This window comes from Clarias gariepinus, chromosome 7 (genome assembly GCF_024256425.1).
Source record: "Clarias gariepinus isolate MV-2021 ecotype Netherlands chromosome 7, CGAR_prim_01v2, whole genome shotgun sequence".
In the NCBI taxonomy this organism is placed as follows: domain Eukaryota; kingdom Metazoa; phylum Chordata; class Actinopteri; order Siluriformes; family Clariidae; genus Clarias; species Clarias gariepinus.
In genome coordinates this window covers 23,441,988-23,450,840 of record NC_071106.1, presented here as the reverse complement: position 1 = coordinate 23,450,840, position 8,853 = coordinate 23,441,988, and positions in this window count along the sequence as shown.

The following is an 8,853-nucleotide window of genomic DNA, read 5'->3' as shown; positions in this document are numbered from 1 at the left end:
GGGGTGACTCGTAGTCCTGGCAGCAGCCTGCAGCTTTAGGGCGAGCAAGACTTCGAGCATATCGGGGCGTGTCGAAACGTGTAGCTCCGCCCTTACCTAAAGAAACGATTCTTGCTGCCACCATGTGGTATAATAGAATAATTTCTTTTAAAATATACTGGTTTTCGTAAAAAAAAAATTTTTTTTAAAGGTGAATATAAAGTAACTAATTAGAAAAATAATTAATTGTAAATGATCAGCATATGTGTACTGGTTGGCGCGACATTGTCACAGTCTATTGTATTGTGTCATGTTTGTTGTCTGTTTTCACATTTGCACAAATGCACTTAATGTTGTCTTTTTGTATTTTTTTGTGTAGTGCTCAGCTAGTTTTGTTAATTAATATTGTACGTAACACCATGGTCCTAGAGGAACGTTGTTTCGTTTTACTGTGTACTGAACTGTACATAGTTGAAATTACAATAAAATCCTATTTGACTCAATCCCTAAATGTTCCACGTTTGTATTGGCATTTAAATTATATAGCTTTTTTGTTTATGCAATAATAGAGAGCGCTAGAGCAAACACGTTGACTAATCATTTTGCACTGCTGTCTCAAGTAGTATTTGCATTATAATTTTTTTTATAGATGTTTTTGGATTAACTTTGTTCGGTAATTTTGAGATATAGTGTCAGCACTGCATGCCAGGAGGGTGGCATAAACATTACAGTACTAGTAATGCTTATAGAGTATATTGGGCTTCAGGACCTGTGTGAGAAAAAAAAAAAAACTTTAGTTTTCCCTCTGCCCAACATTTCCCTCTGTTATAAAATATTTCTTTAAGTGATCAAGAACAAATTTTTCATATATTGCACAGTTGTACCGTGATACTGGCTGTGTAAATGTTACTAGTGCTAGTACAGTTAAGCACATTGTTATTGTTGCTGAAGACATGCACACATGCGGGTGCACGCACAGACACACATACACACAAAACAATCATGATCTAGATTTTCGTTTAATCAATGCAAGTCAGGGCAGCATAGTCACTAAGCAGTTAGTGCTGGTTACCAGTTATCTCTCTCTCTTTATCTCAAAATAAAATAATATTAATGTAAATACTTTATTTTAAACACAAACATGAAAAAATAGAATAAGCAAGCAATATTAGAATGATCGAAAAGGATTAGGAAAAAGTATGAACTTATTGAATCCTACCTTCTTTGACTACAGTAGTTGATAACTAGAGAGCGAAAATTCCTGAAGAAATTATAAGTGTGCCTAGGCTGCCGCGTCAGTGCTAATGTGTGTGGCACCTTTGACGGAACTATGATGTCACAGCAGAGGCCGGCCTCTATGTTAAGTTTATGGGACTTTTTGGGTCAGTTTTTGGGGGATTTGGGGAGCACTGCGCGGCGACCTCCCACTAAAAGTCATAGTACACCATTCCTGAATGAGCCGCAAAGTTTTAGGGAATAATAAATGGATTGCGCAATTGATTTCTGGGGAAACAGTAATAAGTGTGCCCACTTATTTTATTAATAATTATCAGAACCAATTTATACATTCCTGCTCGAAAGTTTGTGAACCCTCCAGACATGGTCACTGTTTTTGTAAAAACATTAAAATAACCTTATTACAGATTCATCCAAATCCCAATGTGTAAAGCACACCTTCCAAATAATAGATAGACACACACACACATTATTTAATTTTAAAAAGTGGTTCATTTCACAAAAACTGAAAGTTTCACATGTGCAAAAGTATGTGAACCCTTGTATTAGTAGCTTGTGGCTCCTCCTTTTGCACCCATTATTTCAACTAAACGTCTCCTGTAACAACTAACCTGTCCCACACATCTGCTTATGGGGATTTTTGCCCACTTCTCCTTGCAGAACTCAGCCAGTTGAGAGAGGTTTGAGGGACATCTGGCATGCACCAACTGCTTTACAACTTCGCCACAACATTTCAATTGGGTTAAGGTCCGGACTTTAACTGGGCCAATTCAGAGTGCCAATCCACTTTCGCTGTAGCCATTCCTTTGTAGTTGTGTTGCATATTCCATTTTTGTCCCAGCTTCAACTCCCTGACTGATGGCAGGAGATTCTGGTCAAGAATTTGTTGATATGCTGAAGAATGCATGGTTTCTTGGATAATATAGAGTCCAGGTCCAGAAGCAGAAAAGCAGCCCCAGACCTTTACATTTTCACCACCATACTTTACGGTTGGGAAGAGGTTCATTTTCTTCACATGCTGTGTTGGCTTTTCTCCGAAAATTTTGGTTTTTAATTGTGACCAAATAATTCTATTTTAGACTCAGATTGGAATTCCAGAAGGCCTCTGGTTTGTCCAAATGCTCTCTGGCAAAGTTGAAATGGGCAGCTTTGTTCTTTTCTGAAAGCAGAGGCTTCCTTCTAGCAAGCCTCCGATGAATGTCATGGCTATTCAGTTTTCGTTTGATTGTTGACCCGTGCACGTTTGTCCCAGATGCTACCAGAGTGGTCTGAAACTCTGGAGGTGATGTGTGGGTTGGCCTTTACCTGATTTATTATTTTTCTGGTGCTTCTGGGTAATATTTTTGATGGGCGCCCACTTCTAGGCAAAGTTGCTGTCATGTTGAAGGCCCATTATTTGTAAAATATCTGTCGTAGAATAGATGAATGAAGCTGGAATCTTTTAGAAATGGTCTTGTAGAAACTTCCCAGACTGATGAGCTGTCACTCCCCTTTTTGAATATCTCCTTTGTTCTTTTCATTGTTTATTTGTATGGGACCACAGTGGTTTGGTTGGTTTCCTCTCTCTTTTAATAAGTGCAGGCAAAACCCTTTTCCAAGGATGTCTCATATCACACTTTCCACAAGCTGTACACTTTAACATACACAACCATATACCCATGAACCCATATACACTTCACTGCTTTTAACTGCTGTGTGTATACTGTAACTTTTAAATGTAACTTGCCTCTTAAATTATAACCCCCTTCTCTCTCCAAGTTTTCAGTAAACAGGTTATTCCTAGCATTATACATGTTTAATTCAGTTCTGAATTCCACAAGGTCAAAGATTTTTAACATTTTAGATTGTACAAATAGTGAGTTGGTATCAGCATGAATAACTACATTATAAACATTCTCATGGCTCTTTTTTTAAAGTACAAACAGAGGTTGTAATAAGCTTTTGTATGTGTTCCCCAAGTTCTCAACACAGTAATTTACATATGGCAAAATGAGTGAACAATACAGTGTGTTAACTGATTCAAATAACAACAATAATAATAATAATAATAATAATAATAATAAAGAAGTTAAAAGCCAGTGTTTAAGCCAGTGGCCTAAATGAATAACAGTTTAAGAAAATGGTTATGAGGTTAACTAAAAAACAGCAAGAAAAATACAGAATTGAAATGCAGTACATACACTAGTATGTAATTTTGATCACCTTCTCCTTATAACCACCATGTCCATCTGAACAGAAAAAAATATTGTAAATTTTAGAAGAATAAAACATACTTTAAAAACATTTTTTTTTTATTACTGATATGCAGTACCTCTGTGGAGTGAAATTCCCTATTATATATGAATTAAAGTGCATAAAGTGCATGAAAAAAGACATACCAAAAAAAAAAATTCTGGACCATTGCTTAAGGGCCTTGCTCAAGGGCCCCACAGTGGCAACTTAGTGGTGTAAGGATTTAAACCTGGGAGCTTTCGATCAGTAAACCAACACCTTAACTTTTGTCTTAAGAACTAAAATTTTGCAAGAAACTTGCCCTAGCAAATCACTTTAGGCATTCGAGTCGAACTGAACGCTGGCTTTGTTGTATGTACTTCTAGTAGCCATTTAAAACTTGTTTGCATTAGTGAAAAGTCAAGCAAAGCAAGTTTACATACTTTGAGGCTTAAAGACAATGACCATTGTAAAAAGCGCTATATAAATAAATAAATTGAACATACACTCACCTAAAGGATTATTAGGAACACCTGTTCAATTTCTCATTAATGCAAAGTAGACATGTGCAATGTTTAAAAGGCTACATACAGTAACACATATGTTAGTCATTCAACCATCTTGTCTCCTCTTTGTTGCTGAATGGTTCTATATACTGTAGATACTGTACCCTAAATATTTGCACTTCCCTCAAAAAGTTTATGCCCAAATTTGACCCTTTCTTCAGTGCATATTAATCTTAGCTGATTACTGCAGATTAGTATATACTGTATGACCTCCTGTTTTAATCATATAGACTGCCCTGTGCCCATGCTAGGACATTAACTCACAATCTGCTCACACTGAACATTATTTCATCACCCTCTGTAGTCAGTGGCGGCTGCTAGCTTTTGAAACAGAGGAAGCTCATATTAGGACTTTATTATAAAATTCATTATGTTATTTGTACGTAAATTCTGGCTAGTTTCCCCTTCCACAAGCTACTTTAATTATATGAACGAACTAACTTTACAATGCTGAAACACTGAGCAAAGTCAAGAAGGCTAAAAAATTTTTTTATTATTATTTAAAGAATCAATTGTACAAACAAAAATGGTTTATATCACCAGCAAACAATACAGAGTGCAGCAGTTCATCGTAGCACTTCACCTGCAAATCCGCATGGGCAGTGGCGGACTGGCCATCTGGAGTACCGGGAGTTTTCCCGGTGGGCCGCTGGCCAGTGTGGGCCAGCCCAGTCAGTACGCAAACATATAAAAAATGACGGAAACCATAATATTGCATCTTTTTCCCACTCATATGAAAAAGCGTGTTGTTGCGGGAGAGAGAGGTTGATTTGCGACAGCTGTTTACGGGAGTGTAGTCCAGTGAGGGAGATGCATTGTGGGTAATGTAGTCCGGTGAGTTTTGTTTTCTTTTCAGTACTTTTTAGTTGGATTTAAGTGCGGGAGCCACCCGAAAGTTTGTACTATAACCTGACAATGGGACTGAACAGCGCTTGAATCTCTGTAGCGCTGATGTATACTTAAGACATGCTGTCATTCAAAAAGGGGGTTCCGCCCTTTAAACAGCTCCTCCAAACATCATGCAGCAGCCCAGCGTCCTGGCCCTGGCGGGACATAATCGCAGCGTTTATCCAATGACCGTCTAGTTTCAAAGCACTAAAAAAAAAGTTCAGAGCAGCTGCATTGAAGTCAATGGACGCTGGGCTTCAACAAGGAAATGCACTGTGACGCTATGGGAATGTATGAGAAGAAAATCAAGTCAGCCGACCTGCTATATCTAACTGATTCTGAACGAACTCGTCTTTGAGATGAACGTTTTCTAACGCATTTTTAGTCAATAAAATGTCAATACAATAGTACATAATTTGACCATTAATTTTGTGACATAGGGGAAGCTGAGCTTCCCTTGCAGTCTTAAAGAAATCACCACTGTCTGTAGTGTTTGTCCTTGCACACTTACACCTGTATACTTACATTATGTATAATCTAATTGTCTGTTTCAGTGATCAACTAATTTTGTCATGCTTGTTTAAATGTTCGTTTAACATGGCATCCAATTAATCTAGAAGGATAATTAGATAAAAACCTGATGTAGCTGTATCTTCTATACATTTTTTGCATGATCAGCATACAAACTATTAGTGTTGTGCATTTTTAGAGAAGTACATTCATTGATTTTCTAAAACATGATATAATCAAGTATTAATAAGTAAATTACAATAACAAATAACGATCTTGCATCTTTCCAAAAAAAAAAAAATTTTCATGGTCATTAAAATAAAATTCCTTTGTTTGAACTTGCTTAGTCAAATGCAGACACCCTTTTTCAGACAATTTTATTTCATTATACGTACATCTGAGCAGTTGAGGGTTAATGAGCAACATTATGTCCAGCATTAATAAGTGATCAAATAAAATACATGTCACACATTCATAGACAATGAAATCACAATTTTGTATGTAAAGAAAGTGTATTATAATGAATGCATGCTAAAAGCTCTTAAAGTTAATTAAATCAGCCAAATGTTGAAAATGTGTCTACTTTTGAAGCAATCGATTTATTTATCGACATTTATTTACCATATTAATTTCATTACTTTTAATCCATTTTTGGATCAACATGGCTCACCTTTTACCAGTTTACATGATTGCAGGACATTCTATTTAAGTGCCAATTTTGGATGGTATTTGCCAACAATCCAAAAAAGAAAGGGAGTAAAAAAAACAAGAAAACCAAATTGGACAAAAGAGCAGTGTTTACGTTTAGTGTTTGAAGAATATTTCTGCTTTCCACCATTTTCTCCTCTGCTTTACACTCAAAAAAATGAACATGGCTACCTGTTACATGTACTAAAATGTAATATGTGTTTTGTACATAATAATTTCATGTTTCCAAGATGAACATGAATCAATTATGTTGTATTTGCATGAAATTCAACAACTTAACATGTATTAGATTTAATCATGTTGAGATAAACCAAAGAGATCTTGTCACTATGAAAACCGGAAATATCAGATCAAACATCGCGAGAAGATATCGCGAGAAGAGAACACAGTGTGTTAAGAAAACAGTTGTTTGGCGGGCGTGTGGAAAAGGTAAGCAGGAATTAATTCCCATCTTCCTAAATAGAAACGAAATACTGAACATATGTAATAACTGAGTTATTTTGGTTTAAGCTATTTCTTGTATTTTTAATCACACTTAAAATACCGACGGTTATATGCGCGTGCTTAATCTGCGGTTCGGTTCAGGTTTCGGTCTGTTCTCATGAGTTGTGAAGTGAGAGGAAGAAAGTATAAATATTGTTCATTTGCTAAATTAAGTATCATGAATTTTATTTGAATCTATCTCTATATTTTTTCACAGGAGTTTGTGACTGAAAAGTGTCCTGTCTGCATCTGACTTCAAGAGTTTCCTGACCAATTGTATCTAACGGTCATAATTAAAAGTCATAACGTACAGTTATAAAGTACAAAACTTTCTGTTGGTGTTTTTTTTTTCTATGATTAATACTTATTTGTGGCGTTTTATGTTTTGTACATCTTTTTAAATTGAGACTTCTTTTGTAAGTTGCTGCTGGTGTAAAATAAAAATCTCTGTTTTATCCCGTTTGTCTTATGCTTTCTTCCTTCACAGAATTCTGTTGATCAGGGCTTGAAATTTAAATTTACTTGAGTTGAGTTATTTACTTAAATAATACTTAATTTACAACTGAAAAATGTGTTGTACCAACGCTATTCATTTATATTAACAATATTAAATTATGTTGAATGCAGCTGTAGTAAATAAGTTAAATGAACCCAATAAAATTAATTTGACTGAACCTAAGAACATTAAGTTGCTTAAGTTGCTTAATGCTGAAAGAAAGCCATCAGGTGGTCAGGTGGAAATTCTTTCCATAATTTAATTATGTTCATTCAACAAGTTATTTTTTTGAGTGTAGAAACTCTTAAGCCTCTTAAAAGTCCTCCTCTTTACTCTTAACAATTTTACCTTAGGAGCTATTTTTAGGTCCAAGATGTTTTGTGAATAATTCTTTATCTTAACCAAGATTTAGTGCTAAATTTAAGAGGAAATTCTAATAATGTTATAATTGTAAAAATTATTAGGAGCAACTTTTAGACTTAAGAAGCTTTGTGAATACGGGCCCTTAGATTAGATTAAATTAGATTAGATTAGATTAGATTAAATTCAACTTTATTGGTCATTACACATGTACAAGTACAAGGCAACGAAATGCAGTTTAGGTCTAACCAAAAGTGCAATTAGCAGAAAGTGCAGGATAAAGGTATAAGTTCTAAGCACACTTAAGAGGGATATGTGCAGGGAGAAACTATAGGTAACTATTAAAGAAGAATATTATACAGATTGCTGGTAACTATACTTATAAATTTACAGTGGACGAGCCGTATATACAGGTTGTTATTAACTGTAGTCAGAAATTTGCGGCAAGATGAAAATCCCGGCACTGGATCTTGGGGCGGAGGCCGACGCTGCGCAAGTGCCGGAGCAGGCTACAGCTCCGTGCGCCGTCAGCTGACGAAGCGACCTGCAGCTGCGCCTTCCTTCCTACAACGGCGCCGTTGAACCCCACGCATTCCTCACGCTCCGGGTGCTGGAAGACCTCCGGGCCGATGAGCCGAAGGACTGGGCAAAGCTGCGGGAGTCGCTCCACTTCCGGTTCGGCGCGGGTGACCGTAAGGAGGCAGCGTGCGAGGAGCTGGCGGTCCACGAGGGGATAGTTCGTTGCGCATTTGTCCGGGGGCTCCGACCGCCGTGGCTCCGCGAGCACATCAGGATAGCGGCACCATCTTTCCTTTTCGAAGCACTGCGCGAGGCCGAGCGACCGCCTGCAGCTCAGTGGCGCTCGGTAGGTGAACCTAGCTGGGGACAGGGCTACCCGCTGGGCAATGAGAAGTCTTAGAGGTTTCGCGGCGATGCCAAGGGACGGGACCTCGAGACTACTGTTGCAATGTTCTCAGGCCTGAGGGACAGCGTACTCCATCAGCCGCTAAACTAGCGCAGCTAAGAGGAAGCCGCCTCCCACAACCGTTTTGCTCCCCCAACTGGTGGATTCAATTTCCGTTCGCGCTGGGATTTATGTTAACTGTGTGCTGGACGGCGTCTTACTACGCGCGCTTGTGGTCACTGGCTCCACTGTTTTGCCGCTGCACTCTGGATTACTTATTTTTTACACGGAAAGATGGAAACGAAATCACAGCGCAAAAACTCGCGGTGAATCATGATGAATCCTACTTATGGCCACAGCGCGAGACTGTGCAGGTGGGATAGGGGTATAACACCGCATCTCACAGCGAGTCAAACCGTATAGGTGATATAGTGGTATAAAGCATTATAATCACTCAGAAAAATGAAAAGATGCGGGGTTTGAAACTCCCATGTTTATTTTCTCATTTAACT